Genomic DNA, 21472 nt, shown 5'->3' on the forward strand with positions numbered 1-21472 from the left:
GAATTGTCAACCTAGCCACTTAAGTAGGCAATTAAGAATATTAGTTAAATTTTAAAAATAGAATAATGCTCAAAACTACCATGAAAGACAAGGTTAAACTTTCTTCTTGCAAATTAATTAGAAAGGGTCTTATCAATTGAAACAGCCATTGCCAAAAGCTTGGGAAACGCCAAAAAGATTTGTACTATTTTTTAAGATACTTAATTTCATTTTAAAACAACCAAAAAGCAACATTTGTTACTCATGAGGGATCATATTGTTGATTATCTGTTTAATATGTATAAACAAACATCTGAGAATTAGAGTTAGTCCAATTCTGCACTTGTACAAACTCCACTAGATTACAAAATCAGGGGAAAGATCTGGGTGAGATAAGTCGTTCAGCCCATTTTACCTGTGGAAATTCACCCCCAAGATCTCAATATATTCCAAACCACAGTTAAATGTGACATAAACCATTTGAATTCTATATATAGATTGTTAAATTACTATCACATGTACTTTGGCAAAAATCATAGCCACTACTGTATTCAGATTTTTTTGAAAGGAATTTTTTAGAATATAATATCTTTGTTAATAATCTTATCAAAAAAAGTTGTGGTCAAAAATCAAGAAGTCTGATAGGAAAATCCTCTGTTTCCTCTTTAAAATCTAGAGAAAAGATGTACCATCTGTGACCAACTTACACTCAGCTAAAACCTCGAATGTAGTCAAGTGTCATGGGACGCATTATGAGAAATTCATTATTTTCTTTGTTTAAGTGTTTCCCTGTGCTAAATGAATTTCCATTGCATTGCCTGATTTTATTTTCAGCTGTCATATCACTGTCCTAAATTCTCCTGAAGTCTTTCATTCTAAAATCTGTGAACTCTTCCAACTCTAAGTCATCGTTCCATTCTGTACAGATTCTTTTGCATCACAGATACCAACCACAAAGTCACAGCGCCAAGGTCACCAGCAAAATATTCAACATTGTTTTTTTTACAATCAGGAGCAATCCAAACCCAGAATTGGAACCATTACTTTTTCGATGTGGAATTCTGAGTTACAACACCTGTGTTAAATTAAAAAAAAGTATACCGAACTGTAGGAAAGATTGATTTGGAAATTGTGCATAGAGGTCATTACTTTTTGGAGGAATTGTAATTCCAGCTCTAAGCTGCCCCTGCATACAAACAAATATAATACTCCAAAAGATCATGGCCAACAGTTCTTAACTCTTGACAGGTTAGAGTGCAATTTTACTAGTTAAATATCAATTCATGCTTGAAACATTAAGGACTTGACAAACCACATTACAGAAATCTATTATTGCCCTTGCAACCTTCCTGTTTCAAAAAAGCTTTCTGCCAGCTTATGCCCATAGCCTCTATAATACATCTCTCTATTCAAAAAAAAGATTATTTTTTTCCCAATACAGTGGGTGTGTGGTGTTTTCCAATTGCCAACAAATTATTTATTTACAGTCTATGGGTAAAAAAATTCAAATTTCACTCATTGGCATCATAATTGCCTATAGTCCAGCCGTTTTATAAAACATTGTCTGAAGGCACAATACATTAAAAATCCCAACATTAAAAGTAAATCTTTTTTTCCCAAATTCTTTCTGCGGAAACATGGTCAAAAATCTCGAAACACGGCGCCACCGATTTCCAGTTAAAATGCTTTGTGCAGTCCCCAGGATCCCTTTTGGTGCGTAACATCTTATTCTTTGGGCAAAACTGCTAAGACTATTCGGGTAAAAAATTTAGTTATTAAGACCCACCTACTCCCTAAGCAATAACCAACCATTTATTCCTTATTTGCTTATTGATTTGAAGTATAAAGATCGAATTAATGTTATACAAATTAAACTGATTAGCACCAGGAGGGTCTTAATAACTCTACATTTACTACCTGGAAAGTCTTAGCATATATGCAAAGAATGATCATTCAAAGGGCATTTAACCTTCCAGGGCATAAAGTACCATTTCTGCATTTCAATACAGGATTACAAGGTAAGTATGGAGGAGGAAGGCAATTTGACCCATCTTCACTTATCCATCTAGAAAAATCATCAGTTTTCTCCCCCTTAGTGATATACGATTGTAGATAAAGAAGATTTCTTTGATCTGTGAGATGGTTTCCACTGTTTCTAATGGACCAAACCTGGCAAAATTCTTTTCCATTCCATTGCGATAAATAAAATGGGACATTTGGAATTTCTCATTATAAGTGGAATTTCATTCAATGCCTGCTCGCTATGAGTAAGTCCTACCGTAAAAGCATTTGCCCTTCACAAAGGCTGAATGAGTCAGTTACGTTCATTCATCACACCAGCTACAATTCACTAAGTCAAACTATTTCTTTGCATTTACAGACGGGTGCTTACCTTACAACTCCTGAAAAATGAGTTGAATTTAAATGTCAAATTAACAGTATAACTTTATTAACTCATATTGGATTGAAAGCAGTTTATTTCCCAATTTACCCATGGGAAACAGTTGCCCAAAGTACATGTCCATGTTTTTATAATTAATAATATTACTGTACATTCAGTAGTAGCAATACAAAAATACTTGCACGTGTATGTCTCAGTGTGTGTTCAATTCCATGACTGTTTCCAACTGTCTCCACCTCTCTCTTCATCTGGCTCTTTATTTGTATCTGTCCAGGTCAATATTAATCCCTCAACCAACATCACTAAAAAACAGATCATCTGGTCATTGTCACATCGCAGTTTGTGGGACCTTGCTGTGCGCAAAATTGGCTGCTGTGTTTCCTACATTACAACAGTGACTACACTTCAAAAGTACTTCATTGGCTGTAAAACGTTTTGGGACGTTTTGAGGTTGTGAAAGGCGCTATATAAATGCAAGTCTTTCTTTCTTTTCACTGTCTTTTTTCATGAGTCTGTGTCTTTAAGGATGGCTTTGTCCTGCACTCTTTGGGAACTTAAAGCAGCATTTTCCTGGAACACCGTCAAACCATTTTAGTATGCTTGTAGTCTTCTGAGTTACATTGCCACTTTTGTGTAGATACGCACCCAAAGTTACTTTTACATGCATGCAAAAATAGCAGTATAACTGCGGCCTGGTGTGTTTCAGTTTGTCTATTTCTGTGTACCAGTCAAAGAAATTAAAGTTGTCTTTGCAAATATTGACTCATAAGCAAGTTATAAGCAAAATGCTTCAAATCCTCATAACATTACTAGAAAATATTTCTTGATAAAACAAGAGGTTATGTTCAAAAAAATAATGCCAACTCTACGTTGTTATGATTTACATAAAAGTAGCACTGGATTTTGGGAAGGTGGTGCAATGCACTGGAGCTCCAACATGTTAAACCATGAAGTGGTGGAAACATTGATCACATCTGCAGCTCCCTACACAGTGAGTGCCCAGTCTCAGATATTTTGCCGTGGGGAGACACCGAAATTTTGATATTCTGGGCTGTGGACAGGGATAGCTTCTATTGACCCTATACATGATGAGTAACCATTCTTAGTCATATCACTGTGGGGAGCATTCCATGTAAGGGGGGAATGGGGACTCTGTTGCATAATCATCTTGGACCATTCTTGTGCGTCTCTAATCATTTCTTACAGAGCTGCAATGGCAGAAGGCCAGGAAATAGATCCCAGTTCACTCTCTCACCTGTGACATGCGAAGACCAAGAGTGGAGAAGGGGAGAAAATTACAACAATGAAAAATAAAGCATTGAATGCAATCATTTATTTTTAAAACACCTTTTTTTCTATTAAGTTTGCAATCTCATCTTTATCAGACTGGGCCAGTGGGCAATAGACATTCCAATGTGTAGAGTACCATTTATCTACTTGATCACTAGATGATAAGTTCATATGGATGACAATGAGCCCATCTTAGCTAATCGACCTAGAAAAACCTACAGACCATCATCTGACTAACTCATAAATAACTCCAAAGGTTTTACTTCTATTATCCTGCCTGGAAATCCATTCCAAATGTTAGGCATTCTTTGCATGAAGAAGAATTACCTGACATTGGTCTCAAATTTGCCACCAGGTTGAAACCTGCACCCCTTTGTCCTATTTTCATATAATATCTTGAAATACTGCCCTGGATTTTCCTTTTTGACACACTTTAATAGCTTATAAAGTCCCCTCTTAGTTGTCTCTCATCAAGGCTGAAGAGTCCAAGATTTTCCCATGCTTCCTTATAATTCTTTGATTTAAGGGATAAGTCTTGTGTTTCTCTGTAATTGAACATTTCTCTTCTGTCTCAGTGACTAAAACGGCATACAATCCTCAAGATACCAGAGTACTGCATAGTTACAGCATGACATCCTCTGACTTATATTATACTGATTTTACAATATACTTACTTTATTGATTGCTGCTCCACAATGAGTAGACATGTTAAGTACAGAGTCTACTAACATCCTTAGATCACTTTCAAATTTACCCTTAGTTAGTTGACACCATGTTTACCTTGCCCATTATTTTTTTCCATTTAGTCAGATTCCACAACTTTAAATTTATGCAGCATCCTTTCATGAGGAATTTTATCAAGGCTTTCTGGAAATCTAGGTATGCCACATCATAAGGTTTTACAAAGTCCACATGGGATTCCACTGCCTCAAAAAGTTAAGGAAGTTGCTTAGACAGAATCATTCCAATCTGAAATGAAAGCAGCTGCTAGTTACTAGGTTATTTTGTACAGAAGCCCTCAAATCTGATTCTAATAATCAATTCTATTATTTTACCAATTATTGATGTGAGACTAATTGGTCTGTAGTTGCCAATGTTTGTTTTGTCACCTTTCCTGAATATGGCTACTACTTTAGCTTGTTTAGTGTGACCTCCTTGGCATTCATTGACTTCCTCATGATGACCCCCAATACTTGTCCATGTCCAGGATCCTGGGACTACTATCATTCATTTCTAGGATTTGTTTTTGTAGTCTTAGAATTTAGCAGCACAGAAAGAGGCCATCCAGATCATCATACCTGTGCCAGTTTTCTGAAAAAGCTATTCAACTTACTCCCATCTGCAGCTTCTTTTAAATGTTTCTTTTTCAAATATTTATCCACTTTAAAAAAAAATTATGAATTCTGCTTTCACCATTGTTTCTGGTAGAGCAGTTTGTGTCTTAAAAACTCTCTAGGTAAAGAAAAAAAAATCCCCTAACCTCTCTAAGTTCTTGTGGTGATGATCTTAAAATTATGCCCTATTGACTTACCAATCAATGAAAATATATATATTTAAAATTTACTTTCTCAAAAATACCTAAACATATCTAGGACCTCATTTAATTGGATTAATCCAACAATAGCAGATATGCTATTAATTCTCTAGCCAATAATTCACAAAGTAATTATTGAGTTTATTAATGATTGTATATTCATCCTCAGTCTCAAGCCGTTAGCATCCTACAAGGCTATTACCTCAGACAGCCCTCTCACTGTTTCAGCAGTGAAATAATTTCTTACCATTATATCTAGCATTTATGCTCATTTCCACATTACTCTTTATTCATCTGACAACTCTTTTAACATGATTCTGAAGGCTCCTGTATTTTGGTCATGTCAAGCAATAGAACTTTTTTGATTGTTTAAACTAAGATGAAGCAAATAATGTTTTTCTTTAATGATATCTATTTAAGCATTCCAAGTGTTGCCACTAAATACCACTCTGAAGGGATAATACATTGTTTTGAATGGTGACTTATTCTCCTGTTGTGCTTAACTAGGTAGCATTTATTAATGCTGTGTTATAATTCCTGGAATTAATGCATTACAGTAATGCTTCAGTACTGTCGGAAAATAAGACCATAATCAATAATAATACAGTTTTGGTCTGAATTACAAAGTGAAGTACAGGGGAGAAGCAATTATGCAATTTGTGTAAACCTGTTCATGAATAACTCAAACATCATAAATCCTATTTTTATTAATTTTAGACTATATAAATATTATTCTAGTAAGGATTAATTGTGTTCTTGGACCTCAATTACATCTGTAAGTCACTGAGAAAATCAAGATTGCCTTAATGTTTGAAACGGATGAGCCTTGCCTTTTGTACATTTAAAAAAAAAAGAATAATGAATTTGTATTGTCATTTTTTTTCAGTTATTCTCTCCACTTATTTAGGTTCCCTTATGCTACATATCAGTTAAAAGGGCCGACAAGCAATTTATACTCCAAGTCTTTGTCAACATTTTCCAAAGATTAGCCATGAGGGTTTGAGTAAGAATGGCCCATGGAGGCTCCTCCTTCAGTGTTTTCCTTCTCTCCCTCCCCTGTGGGCAGTTTTGAACAGTACAACATGAAGTTAATAGGCCATAATTTGCAGTAGCAGGGCATCTAACGGCATCTGCCGTTAATTAGATTTGTTCTTGCCTGTTTAGGTTCTTTAATTTTTTCGGTGGCAACTTGTTGAAAATGTGAGCTGATAAAGTCACAGCAAGGGAAACAGGGCATCTGGGACCTGAATGCACAGGGCAAGCAATTGTGTATCTCCTTGATCAATCAGATTGAAGGATTGTGAAATAAACAGCACAAGGACTGAGAAGGAAGTGTAAATTAGAGTGGGTGAATTCAGTTTCAAATCAGGTACAGAAAGAGAAATAAAGAGAGAGAAAGAAAGGTTGGATTAAGAGAGAGAAAAAGGAGAGAAAGTAAAAATAAAAATGTAAAATTTTAAATTTTATATTTTCAAAATCTCCAACAACAATTAACACATGAAGGAATTAGACTCCACACTTGTAATAGTTAATTTTCAGTGCCAGAGTGGTTGATTGGCAGTAATTAACACTTATCACATCATTAAAGGGGTACTTAGACTGAAATGGACATGACTTAACTTTCTGTGGCGAGTTTAGTTCGTATCTACCGCACAAGTACAGGAACTTCAGGATTTCCGCGTTTAACCACGCATCTGCCCTCGCCTGAAGTTGCTATAGCATTTGCGCATAAATAACGGCAAGCACCATTAGCCTCACCATTATTTTGACAGCAAATTCTGGCCCAATGTTATGATACAGCACAGAAGGAGGCCATTCAGCCCATCGTGCCTGTGCCGGCTGTTTGGTAGAGCTATCCAATTAGTCCCACTCCCCTGCTCTTTCCTCATAGCCCTGTAAATTTTTTCCCTTCAAGTATTTATCCAATTCCCTTTTGAAAGTTACTATTGAATCTGCTTCCACCACCCTTTCAGGCAGTGCATACCAGATCATAACAACTCACTGAATAAAAAATGCTTCCTCATGTCGCCTCTAGTTCTTTTGGCAATCACCTTAAATCTGTGTCCTCTGGTTACCGACCCATCTGTCACTGGAAACAGTCTCTCTTTATTTACTCTATCAAGATGGTTCATCATGATTTTGAACACCTCTATCAAATCTCCTCTCAACCTTCTCTGCTCTAAGGAGAACAATCCCAGCTTCTCTGGCCTATCCATGTAACTGAAGTCCTTCATCCCTGGTACTATTCTAGTAAATCTCTTCTGCACCCTCTCTAAGGCCTTGACATCCTTCCTAAAGTGTGGTGCCCAGAATTGAACACAACACTTCAGCTGAGGCCTAACCAGTGTTTTATAAATCCAGAAATAAAGCCTCTATTAACAAAGCCCAGGATCCCATTTGCTTTTTTAACAGCCTTCTTAACTTGACCTGCCACCTTCAAAGATTTGCGTATATATATCCTTCCAGATCTCTCTGTTCCTGCACCTCCTTTAAAATGTTACCATTTAGTTTATATTTCCTCTCCTCATTCTTCCTACCAAAATATATCACTTCACATTTCCCTGCGTTAAATTTCATTGCAATTTCACCAGCCCGTCTATGTCCTCCTGAAGTCTGTTCCTATCCTCCACATTGTTTACCACATTTCCGAGTTTCGTGTCATCTGCAAACTTTGAAATTATACCCTGCATATCCAAGTCCAGGTCATTAGTATATATCAAAATTCTGTTATATAAAAAGTGTGTTAAAGAAAAAAGAAGATGGGTGCTCTCCTCCATCCCAGACAGAGCCAACATTGTCAATGTTGCTTCTGGTTGCTCCCTAACCCCGAAATTCCATTTTCATACATGAGATTATGGGATTTTCCAGCATTTTTACCAGTCTTACCATTTTTACCAGTTGATGATCTTCTGTGAATCTTTTCATTTTTTTGCAAGAACTGCAAGTCAGTGCCCCTGGAGGGAATAGGCAAGAACTTTAAGCATTATTAGGTTGTTATGCACTATTAACAAAAAGTAATTTTAAGTTCAACTGGCTAAGCTAAATTTAATCTATACATATGGTCACACAGGAGGAATCATTGAGCAACCAGAAACCAAAATGTCATAAATGAATCCAAATGGAATGTACATAATTTCTCTTAAATCTTAACGGCTTAGAGGTGAAGCTTTACTTCTTAGACTTCCCACGGCCACCAACTGAATTTTCATAGCCTTCACATAAGAATGATAACCCAACCTGTAAATACCCAGCGACAGGAACTGTGGTATCTCTTGATATAAGTTAGAGACTTTAAAAAGTTCAGCAAGGGTCCACCTGCCTGTAACACGAGGAAAAATGGACCACAGCTTTAAAGAATCTTATGCCCTTTTTGCGCCTGGTTAAGATTTGGCAAATGGCCAACTTCTGACCTGTATTGCCTCCCCTGCACAAATCCAAACTTGCTAAAGTGCTAATCTCACTACAAGTGCTTTTACAGAGAACATTAATGGGTACACTGTGTTACTTTTACATAATTGACAGAAGTTGGATTCTATGCAGTTAATTGATTGACTTTTATTTGATTGAATAAGAAATAACATTGCAACTTCCAATACTTATAAACGTTAGGGAATCATTTTTAACTTCCCCAGCCTGGTTTCTGCCAGGTGGGGTGAGGCAGTTAAAATAGAGGATGTGACTTACCCACTCCTTTCCCACCTCAATCTGGCCGACTGTCATTTTAAATTTCAGGCGGCATAGACACCCGGCGATGGGGCCCTCTTTAAATATGCAGATCGGGCTCTGGTAACATCATCGGGACCTGATTTATTGGGCTCGATATTAGGAGGGAGGCGGGTTGGCAGCGGGGGGTCGACTGGGCGTGTGGGTAACGCGCCCAGTGAATTCGGGATGCGCACGCGACCGCAGCCTAATTGATGCCACATACCTTGGCTTCCGGGTTTCACGCTGGAAAGCTGCGCAGCGGGCGGATTGCGCACCCGCATCATAGACTGTCAGCGGGAGGAGCCCTATTTAAAGGGGCAGTCCTCCACTGACTGATGCTGCAGAAAGGAGCCAAAATTACAGCATGGAGCAGCCCAGGGGGAAGGCTGCTCCCAGGTTTAATGATGCCTCACTCCAGGTCCAACTGGATGGGGTGAGGAGGAGGGGGAGGACAGAGATCTTCTCCCCAGCGGACGGGAGGAAGTGGCCTGCCTCCGCCACCACGAAGGCCTGGCTCGAGGTGGCAGAGGAGATCACCTGCACCATTAACATATCACGCACCTGCATACAGTGCAGGAGGCGCTTCAATGACTTAAGTAGGTCAGCCGAAGTGAGTGCACTTACTCATTCCCCTATACTCCGTCTGCCACATCACTGCCCCCACCCCACATCTCCTTCTGCACTGCCAACACTACTCTGTCACATCACCCCTCACACCCACTCAAAGCTCATCCTCATCTTACCTGCACTTACTCACCTCGCCAGTACTCATCCCACCACTACCACTTAACCCAATCCTCATACAATCTCATGGCTCTGTCTCACACTCACCCTCTCATGCATCTCTTTCACGGTCAGCCTCACTCAACCTGCCACTACCTGTGTTGCAGCCACAGGGCATGCATCACATATGTGCAGTAGGAAGCGTAAGGCAAACGTGTCGTGAGCATGAAGGGGATGCACAAGGGTGTTTGAGGGTTTGTCATGGTTTTTACTTAGATTTGATTTCTGATCAACTCACATTACATATTATATTGTCACCACTGCTACCACATCTTTGCAAATCTTGTCTGGTTTGTGCAATAATGCTCTTTCCTGAGGATCACCATGAAGACCCACAACCGATGCCATCCATTGTGTCACTGCAGATGGGTGTAGCTGTATTTGCAGGGCTCTTTTGTGCAGACGACTGAGAGACGTCAGCGATGTCCCCGGTGGCACCCTGGATGGATGCGGAGGAGAAGTTGTTGAGGGCAGTGGTGACTTTGACAGCGACAGGTAAGAAGATGGTGCTCGGGCCAGCCGGGAGCAGCTCGGCATGAAGGAGGCTGCAGATGTCCACGACTACATGTCGAGTGACTCTGAGCCTTCATGTGCACTGCTGCTCAGAGAGGTCCAGGAAGCTGAACCTTAGTCTGTGGACCCTGTGGCGAGGATAGTGCCTTCTGCGACGCATCTCTCTCTGCCGTTGCCCTCCCTCCTGCTGTGCAGGTGGATGTGTCACAGCACTGTGTTGTAGAGCTCCACATGTCAGAGGTGGCCGGCGAGGCTGGTGATGCTGTTCACCCTCCGAGGAGGTCATGACTGCAGCCAAGGCGGCCCCCATCCGGAAGATGTACGTTTGAGGGTGTCCGCAAGGTTGGTAAATGTGTCTGGACACTGGGGTTGAGGTTCCAATTTGGTGAATTTTATTGTTAGGAGGAGGGTGGTGGAGGCCAAACTTTGTCCAAAGTGACAGAGTGGCCTCCTGCAATGAGTGAGGGTCTCCCCCCACAACTGTCAAATGGACCTTTGCAGCTGCCACAGGCTGGTGGCTGCATCACGTCCATTTCAACTGGGAGTGATTCCCCCAGTACGGGAAACACGCTCAGTTGAGATGAAAATCCCACCCCTCCTAGAATATCCTACAAATCAGGTCTGCTAACGACCTGAACTATCTAATTGCCTTAAGTGGGATCTCGCAGGCTTTAATTGCTGGTGGGAGTCCCGCATGCGGGGGCTGCGCGCGCATCTAAGCGCGTCACTGGGGGACCTGGAAGTGGACGGGTTGGAGCCGGGCTCCACACCCCGGGAATCCCCGATTTTCGGAGCCCCCTCACCACGAATCCGCCGGCTCGGACGTCCAAAAATCGAGCCCATTATTTTAACCTGTGGCCTGAGTGGGGGAGCAGCAGTGGTTTCCCCACCAGGTACAATCTGCCAGGAACAGCAGCCAGGATCAGAAAAGGCCCAGTAAGATGAGTTTTAATTTTTTTTATATATGTTTCCTTGTTAGTCAGGAGAAGGAGCAGGAATGCTCCTCTGGGACCCATGAGGAAACCTTGGGCTTCTCCCGCCCTGGGCTTCGCCAGCCCCCTCTCTCCCAACCAGGATTCCCTTCCTTGTGCCACATGCTGTGGTCATTTGCAGTCCAATTTGGCAAAGGGGCCTGGAAAAGGCATTAGGCCCCCAATTCGCATATGCAATAAGCTTAATGCTACTTTCAAGCGTGCACCCTGGTCGCATAGTGAGCCCGAACCAATATGGCAGGGTACTTTCAACACAGAATGAACACGCGCACACCGTATGCCATATTAGACACTCAGGCGCCCGTTTTACACCTATAAAATGGGCGCAGTGCAATCCAATTGCTAGGCCCTTGACTCCTACTTCCCATCTCATACAGTGTTTCCTGTTTATCTTCCTGTGATCTGTAAAGGTTCCTTCTCATGTGGATTCAAATTTTCAAAAGTTTCTGATTCTCCTCCAGTTACAGTTCTTTGGTACTGGTTTTGCATTACTTTCTTCATGGCAATGAGTGAACACATAGTTAAAAGAATGTTACTGACCAGAACACTTCTTATCACCCATGTGTTTGCATGCATACCATTCTTATCAAACTTGTAGGTGCAGGCTCCTTTTAAACAAGTGTCCCTCAAGACTAGCAAACCCATTATAACAGGCAATGTGAGTTCTTACAGTTGTTTGGATTTAACATTGTTAAACTGTCGTTTCCAGAGATTCCTGTGAACCAATCTCTTGTCCTGTCGTCCAAGTAATGAGACTGAGAAGACATGAGAGATAAGGAGGTTAATCGTGCCTGGATCTATCCTAAGGACATGCACGGGAAAAGTGCCTTCATTTACCTTGGCCAACCTTGTGAGGACATTAAACCTGTTTCTGCACCGTACAGCAGTTTGTGAGGTGGTAGAGGACGCACTCACAGCCTCTACTGCAACCCTCGATAAAGTCTGAGCCGCACACTTACGGGGCTTTTGGCCCTCAGTCCCTTGAGTCCTCTTCTGGACCTTTATTCCTGCTAGCAGGACATTCATCAAAGTAGCAGTAAATCTGGAAGCCCTTAATGCTGCTGACCCACCTGACGCTGCTCCTTCCTCACTCATCGCAGTTACCATTCTGCTGCTCCCTGCCAAGAATGCATGCCCCTTTACTCACTTTGCCTCCTTCCCAGCGTCGGATAACCAAAGGGCGGTGGTTTTACCGCTATAAACCTACCCCGCATAACAAAATGAGGGCAAGTCCGGGATGCCTCTGATGGAATCACATGGCTGGGCAGGAGTCCAGGCACTGTCGTTAGGCCTGTCAAAGGGAGGGAAAATCCAGCCCTTGATTCCAATAGTCAGGAAGCAGGAAGGAAGAAGAGCTTATTAGATGAGAACAAGAGAAATTGTAAATATTGACAGATACTTAAAATGCAAAAAATAGTTTGAGATACACTTGTAAAAAACAAAAAGTACATGTATATGATATCCATTCAGCGAGTTAGATTAAACAGAATTATCAGTGCAGCACAGGGCTGCATTGGACATTGCTTTAGCTGCATTCATTAATTGTAAAAGCAGGTGGGTTTTACAGTAATCATAGTCAACATTATTTAGATTTTGAATATGGATTAATAAATAATGTACCTCAAAAAGGGGGGACAAAAAAGCGTCTGTACAGGCTTCCTTCTAGTTTATAATCAATCAAGCGAAAAGAAAAGGCTGTTGCTGCAGTAATAGGCTGAGGGCATCGGGCCCGTGGGAATTCTTTTGTTTTTCTAATGTACTTGAGTGTTACTGCTTTTGAAGGAAGGCAGGGAAAGAATTAAATCATCAACTGAGATCATCATTTTATAAGCAAAATAGATCTGTAGTAATCTGTTTAGCATCTCCAGGCATGTCGACGTGCTTTCTAGGAATTTAATATATCTACTTAGGTTGTTTTTACGTTAATGGGTTTCAGGTCGTTTGTCTGAAAGTAATTTTGGATCAAGTCTCATTCTTCATGGACTCAAATCATTCTTAATCACCAGAGTTAAAAAAAAAATGTCAGCAATTTCCTTGAAAGTTCACAGACTCATATTTTGAACTCTGGCAAATACATTTCTTTCGCTTCAAAACATATTTGCAAATGTTTAGTTTATGCAGACAATTGTTTTTTTTTTACAGCTTTTCAGGCACAATGAACACTATTTTTCTAAGAAATTGGATTCTCTTCACCATCCGTGCTGTTTCTTCCTGACAGGTCCTGTCTAATCACAGCCCATTACGTATATCGTGGACTTTAGACTGCGCCACAGGTTTAATTAACTGTCCCATCTCAAAAAGTTACTCTGGCAGGGTAAGGACTAGAGTGCGCTGGAGCCGTGCATATCAGTGCAGCAGCTGTTTCTTCATTCTCCCCATAAGTGGGAGGGTTCTGTGCCCACTCACCTGTCACTCAACATCCATCCAGCATAAATCCAAACCAGCCTCAGTCCAAAAGATGAAAAAAACAAGGTTAAAAAATGTGCAATTGGAAACCAGAAAATACATTCAAATAGTGAAAGCAAAATGAATTATTGTCCCCCAGTGCTCAGTGATGGTATTTGGCCTAGTATTGCACTAAGCTGTACAGATCAAGAAAATCGCAGTTTCGATCCCTGCTCTGCGCTGATCTGATCCCAGCATAGGTCCTACGATTGCTCTCAGCATTAGAGAGCTAAGGAAGGAAGTATTCACCAGGGTTTCCACTCCTTTGGTACGGTGCAACATCATTTGATAAAATACTCTGTGACTTATGGCAAAGATAATAGCACATGGGGAATGTGGCCACGTGGAGAGGGAGATTGTTGCAGGTAAAAGGTCGGGATAAAAGGAAGCCTCTCAGACAGGAAGGACAAGGTAAAAGGTGTTCCATAGGCCTTTGAGCACCAGCTTACATAAACTGCAACTCATCCAAAAATACACTACCTGCATTCTATCCCACACAAAGTGCCACTTGCATCCTTCGTGACCTTATCTGGCTCTCCATTCCTCAATGCACTGACTTCAAATTCCTCGTCCTTGTGTACAGCTCACTCTTTCCTACCTCTGTACCCTTCTCCAGTCCAGAATCCCTGCAATCTTCCAACTCTGGTCTACTGTGTTTTTCTCCCCTTCCTTCTCATGGCCATTGTGTATTCGACTATTTTGCCCCACTCTCTGGAAATCTCTTCCAAACCTCTCCACCTTGCTTGACACTTGCCCATCCACCCCCTGATTCCCCTCCTTCTGCTGCTTGAGTCCCATACTGAACTGTGAAGAATCCTGGGATGTTTTGCTGTGTTAAAGGCACTCTATCAATATAAGCACTCGGGGTGAGGTTCCTGCTCTGCGCTGATTATTAACTGAGGTTAACTCAGTCCCCATTGTATTGTTTGCATCTCAGTTTAAACAATATGAAAAAAAAATATTAACATAATTCAACAGCAAAAAAAAATGATGTTCATCATTGATTTTTTTTTAAAGAGAGTCTAGGTGGTGAGATTGTCATTTTAAAATGTTTATTTTGTAAATGAACTGGATTGATTTAAATGCAACTTTAAGCTGATTGACACTGTTGCGGCCTGTCTGTAAACGAGTCTGAAGGAATGCCCGTTTTATAGATTGCAACAACCACATTTAAATCGGGGATGGTAAATATTAAAGTAAAATATCGTACTGCATTCGAGAAAAATGGGAAACTTGCAATTAGCTAATATTTGTGTCTGTCACCACTACATCCCTTCTCAAGAATCAGATTATAATGCAGCCCAGAGCCAGGTGATTAAAAAGATGTATGTCTTCATTGGCTCTTGAAGATTGCGAGTTAAACAATTCCTGGCAGCTTCAGTCTAGTCCCTAATGGACTTAAGTCCACAACAGAAAACAGCACAGGATCCAATACTTAATTCTTCTGTTTCAACATGGCCGGGGGAGGGGTGCATGAACCAGAGGGACCGTGATACTTGAGAAGCAACCTCAGATTTCAGGAATATGGTAACATGCCTGTCTTCACAATCTGGTCACTGGAAAGACGTTCGTTTATACCAAATGACAAACGCTTTCCAGTAAGTTATTAAGTTTGATCTTTTCGAAACGAATCTTCATATTTTTTTTTTGCATGTGTCAGCCACATGGGTGGAAATGCCGACTGTTGCACAACTCCCCCCAGTGTGTCCGTTATAGTGAAAACATCTTTATCAGATTGATGTGTTTTAACTTTCAAAATCCAAAGGAAATCAAAATTAAAAAAAAACAGAACTAAAGCACCAATGTGTGTTTTGCTGTACAGAAAGGGGTTCAGAAATGTCAACATAGATAGCAAGAACAAAGTCCAAATCACTTATTAATGTGGTCCGATGAACCCCAAGTTTGTGATTTAGCTATCCAATGTTTTGGTAACGGATCTGTAATTTGGTAAAGGTCTAGAATTTGGTAAAGGATCTGGAATGCACTGCCCGAAAGGGCGGTGGGAGCAAATTCAATAGTAACTTTCAAAAGGGAATTGGATAAATACTTGAAAAGGAAAAATTTGCAGGGCTCTGGGGAAAAGAGCAGAGGACTAGGGCTAATTGGATAGCTCTTTCAAAGAGCCGGCACAGGCACGATGGGCCGAATGGCCTCCTTCTGTTCTGTATGATTCTATGATGAATGTGTAGTGTAAAAAATAATAGGAGATAGTTTTCTTCTGCCATTGCTAGAATTCAAACTGTTAAGCGTCCAGACACAACTAGGAGTGCGTTAAACATTTGGATTGTGACAGTGGCACATGACATTGATATTAATTTGCGACAGCTCAAAGTCATAGCATTACGGAACTATACCCATGATGATGTGATGAGCTCCTGATATCAGTTATACTGCTGGAGGGAGATATAGTAAGGAAAAACTACCTCCCAGTGCAGAGGAAGTGTGAGTCAACCTGGGCTGCTGTCTTGTACCATCTCACATTGACTGGCAGAGCCCTGGGCATTGATCACCTGACTAACTTTTCACCCACAAATAAGACGTATAAAAAATAATGTGCAAACTACTTAGCAGAATAATCTAGAGACAAGCTTGAGTCATGACTGTGATTGTTTCCTAACCAGAATTGTAACTATCCCAAAGTCAATATGACCCCTCCCCTTGTTCTTGTCCCCCCTGAGTCAAGCTGCCTCTCTTCCAGACTGAAACAGCTAAGTAGAATAATACCTATTTCCCTCAGTGAGTTGAAACAAGCAGTAGGAAAGGTTTTGCAATCAGCAGCACAATCAATTCAAACATTCAGCTCTAATCACTCCACTGAATGATAGCTACCCACAAAAAGATGCATTTCTGTAGATGTAGCAGTAAATGTAGTTAGTGCTGCATGATCATTGTGCTGCACTATGGTATGGAGGACCATAGAAGCAAAGCAGGCATCTGTGTTGTTGTAGCTGTGACTTACAGAAAAGTTAACATGCAGGTACTGCAATCAATTAGGAAGGCAAATAGTATATTAGCCTTTAATGCAAGGGGATTGGACTATAAGAGTAAGGAGGTCTTACTGCAATTATATAGGGCTCTGGGGAGACCACACCTGGAGTACTGTGTACAGTTTTGGTCTCCTTTCTTAAGGAAGGATATACCTCCTTAAAGGCGGTGCAACAAAGGTTCACTAGATTGATTCCTGGGATGAGGGGGTTGTCCTATGAGGAGAGATTGAGTAGATTGGGCATATATTCTCTGGAATTTAGAAAAATGAGAGGTGATCTCATTGAAACATATGAAATTCATAGAGGGCTTGACAGGGTAGATGCTGAGAAGCTGTTTCCCCTGATTGGAGAGTCTAGAACCAGGGGTCATGGTCTCAAGATAAGGGTCGGCCATTTAGCACTGAGATGAGGAAGTATTTCTTCACTCAGAGGATTGTGAATCTTTGGAATTGTCTGCCCCACAGGGCTGTGGATGCTCAGATGTTGAGTATATTCAAGACTGAGATTGATAAATTTTTGGACACTAAGGGAATCAAGGGATATGGGGATAGGACAGTAAAGTGGAGTTGAGGTAGAAGATCAGCCATGATCTTATTGAATGGTGGAGCAGGCTCGAGGAGCCGTATGGCCTACTCCTGCTCCTACTTCTTATGTTCTTGTGTTCTTAATTTGCCCCTTGCATCTATAAACTTAAGCCTGCAGTTAGTGGTATATTTTATTTTTAAATAAAAAAACACATGGTGCTGCTATAAATTTCTTGTAACTTAATACCAAATTTTCAGGTGCATTTGTGAAGAAATAATCTTAAGGGACTTTTGTGAAACAAAATATAATCTGCCTATATACTGTTTACAAGAAATTGTGTCTTGCGTACAATAAGCTTTGCTTGTGCGCTGCGCACTCTGGGACTAGTTTTATTCAGAGCTCCATGGTGCCTCTTCAATTCTGCTTACACACGGACAAGATATGTTCCATCTGCTTCTTCCGACAGGCCAAGGATAACCCCTTTAAAGCTGTGGAAATTCAGCTTGTATTAGCATTGTTAGAGCATTGTAAAGTGTATGATTACTCTATACTGCTACCTAGTGGACAAACCTTAGAACAACAGGTGTAACGTCAGTGTTTAATGAGGACTGGTTGGGGCATTTTACTAAAGTATATGTAGCCCAGAGCTGGTTAGGTATCACAAGATCACAAGACACATACAGATTAGGGAGGCCGGTCAGTCCATAATAGCTCATCCAACCACAATAAAAGGTCCCCATCTGCCTCATTTACATGCCCATGCTTTATCCGTGCCTTATTGTTGGTACGTCCTATTAATGAGAAATCCTGGAATTCCTGGGACAACATAAAAGGGGTGGAGAAACAGAATATCGCATATCAGATCTACATTCTTATTTCCTATGCAATGCACTCAAGGAATAAGCATTTCCTGGGCAACCCCACTCCAGAGACTTGAACACATAATCTAGGCTGACACTCCAGTGCAGTACATTCGGATGAGATGTTAAACTCAGGCTCCGTCTGCCCTCTCAGGCAGAGTGTGGCACCAAGGAGCCCTAGTAGAATTGAAGACAATGGGAATCAGGGGGAAAACTGTCCAGTGGCTGGAGTCATACCTAGCACAAAGGAAGATGGTTGTGGTTGTTGGAGGCCAATAATCTCAGCCCCAGGGCATTGCTGCAGGAGTTCCTCAGGGCAGTGTCCAAGGCCCAACCATCTTCAGCTGCTTCATCAATGACCTTCCCTCCATCATAAGGTCAGAAATGAGGATGTTCGCTGATTATTGCACAGTGTTCAGTTCCATTCGCAACCCCTCAAATAATGAAGCAGTCCGAGCCCGCATGCAGCAAGACCTGGACAATATCCAGGCTTGGGCTCATAAGTGGCAAGTGACATTCGCGCCAGACAAGTGCCAGACAATGACCATCTCCAACAAGAGAGAGTTTAACCACCTCCCCTTGACATTCAACGGCATTACCAATGCCGAATCCCCCACCATCAACATCCTGGTGGTCACCATTGACCAGAAACTTAACTGGACCAGCCATATAAATACTGTGGCTACAAGAGCAGGTCAGAGGCTGGGTATTCTGCGGCGAGTGACTCACCTCCTGACTCCCCAAAGCCTTTCCACCATCTACAAGGCTCAAGTCAGGAGTGTGATGGAATACTCTCCACTTGCCTGGATGAGTGCAGCTCCAACAACACTCAAGAAGCTCATCGCCATTCAGGACAAAGCAGCCCGCTTGATTGGCACCCCATCCACCACCCTAAACATTCACTCCCTTCACCACAGGATGCACTGCAGCAACTCGCCAAGGCTTCTTCGACAGCACCTCCCAAACCCACGACCTCTACCATCTAGAAGGACAAGAGCAGCAGGTACATGGGAACAACACCACCTGCACGTTCCCCTCCAAGTCACACACCATCCCGACTTGGAAATATATCGCCGTTCCTTCATTGTCGCTGGGTCAAAATCCTGGAACTCCCTTCCTAACAGCACTGTGGGAGAACCTTCACCACACGGACTGCAGCGGTTCAAGAAGGCGGCTCACCACCACCTTCTCAAGGGCAATTAGGGATGGGCAATAAATGCTGGCCTCGCCAGTGACGCCCACATCCCGTGAACGAATAAAAAAAAAGATCACATGGCACTATTGCGAAGAAGAACAGGGGAGTTCTCCCAGTGTCTTAGCCAATATTTATCCCTTAACCAACATCACTAAAAACAGATTAGTTGGTCATTATCGCATTACTATTTGTGGGACCTTGCAGTGTGCAAATTGGCTGCGATGTGTCCAACATTACAACAGTGACAAAACTTCAGAAGTGCTTAATTGGCTGTAAAGTGCTTTGGGACGTCTTGAGGTCATGAAAGGCTCAATATGAATGCAAGACTTTCTTTCTTTACTGGATAAATCACTAGACCTCGTGGGGAAAATCAGCCCTAACATTCATATAATCTCCAATGGACTCTTCATCACAGTGTGAAAGAGACATGTGGCTGCATTTTCAGCGGGGGAATAGTCCAGATTTAACCTATGCACAAAAAGGCTATTTTGACGTCATAAGGCTGGGACCAGGAAATCAATTACAAGCGGCTATGCCAATAGCAGGCATGCAAATTGGAGTGTGTTTTGCAGATGGTTGCCAAGTTGCAAATGGAGTGAGTAGACAAAGCTGGTTAACTGCCAGTCCTCCTGCATGTATATTCAGAGGTCTGTACACATATAACATTTTCCAAACATTGAGTCCTACATTAGCCTTCGCACACAGCCGGTATAAATTTGCACAGTTTAATAACTGAGATACAAAAAACACCTCTGGGCATAACAGTGGAGTTAATCTGGTCAATCTACATTACCAAAGGAGGACTGGAGAATAGGAAACAAGGTGCAGAGTGTTCTCAAGCACACTTCACAGTCTACAGAAATTATAATGTGTTTATATGCATATGGAATTAATCTGATCAGTGGCAAAAAGTTTGGCAATAACATTTTAAACAACACTGTAATATTTCCCATTGTGCAGTTGCATATAAGCATTAACTTTAACTCTTTTCCTTGAATTACATATATTAAAACACCAGGAGGTTCAATGCCTGGGCCATACTACACTTGCGAATTGTACTCTCTTCCTAGCCAATCCCTAAATGTAATTCACAATTGCTTTTGGGACACAAAATGAAAATCTTGCATTGGACTTTCCATCCCTGAGATCATTCGAGGGCATCATCTAGATCCAGAATATTTATGTAATTACATTGCGACTTGAGTAACAGCATAAACTCTTGTCCTCTCTACTGTACTGTTGTCACAGAATTTACATTCAGATTGTTTGGGAGATGTACTGAACTTGAGACTCAGGTAAAATATGTTTTGGATCTGGTGTTTTATTCATCCATTCTACAATGTGCAAAAGCAAGAGGAAACTGGAGTTGAGCACTTTACAGTTCCTTACATTTCACAGCTTTGAGATAGTTTGGAAAAGGAGTCTAATCATCTTAAACTGTTCCACCCAACTGTAAGGACAATCCTTTTGTTGTTGTATCCCATAGTGTTTAAAAATGTGCTGCTTAAAAATGTCCATCAACTGAACTGTGCTCTGATCATTGAACAGCTTTCTTAGAAGACAATATGGCAGAAATTGATATGAATTGTGACCGTTTCTTGGGTGTAAAACGGGTGTAAAGCAATTTAGCAGTGGGACGGCTTGCGCCCAATCTGGGCAGACGTTGGTCCCACTGCCAAATTCATGCAGCCCATTTTTTAGGCGCCTGAACGGACGTCTAAAACAGGCACTAAGCCTGTTGAAAGATCTCTTTGAGCGGGGCATCGGTCGGGCCTGCGCCGCTAAGGGTTCTTCAGCAGCCCCTGCGGCCGCCAACGAAAGGTAAGTATTTAAATTTTCTTTAGTAGGAGTGCTCCCCCCGACACCAAAGGAGTCACGATCAGCAGCCTCCCCTCACCCCCCTCGTAGCCCGCTCCAAACACCCTCCCTTGACTTACCTGAGGCAGGCGGCCCCAAAATTGATGTTTCCTGTCGGCCGATCGGCCCGTGGAGATGTGCCCAGCACTGTCAGCTCGCCCCAATTATTCAGATGTGGCCCGAGGAACAATTTCTATTGATCCTCAGGCCTTGTGCTTCGGGCACGCCCTGCCTCCTCAATGCTGAGTCCAGGCCTGAAAAGAGGCCCAGACAAATTTTTACCCCAAAATAACGTACGTAATTAAATTCCATTCTATGTACAACTAGACTATTTTGATGTCATGTGATGGGGACCAGGAAATTAATTGCAAAAACCCAATACATTTTATTTCCTGATTTTTTTCCT

Source organism: Heptranchias perlo, chromosome 31, assembly GCF_035084215.1.
Source record: "Heptranchias perlo isolate sHepPer1 chromosome 31, sHepPer1.hap1, whole genome shotgun sequence".
Classification (NCBI taxonomy): domain Eukaryota; kingdom Metazoa; phylum Chordata; class Chondrichthyes; order Hexanchiformes; family Hexanchidae; genus Heptranchias; species Heptranchias perlo.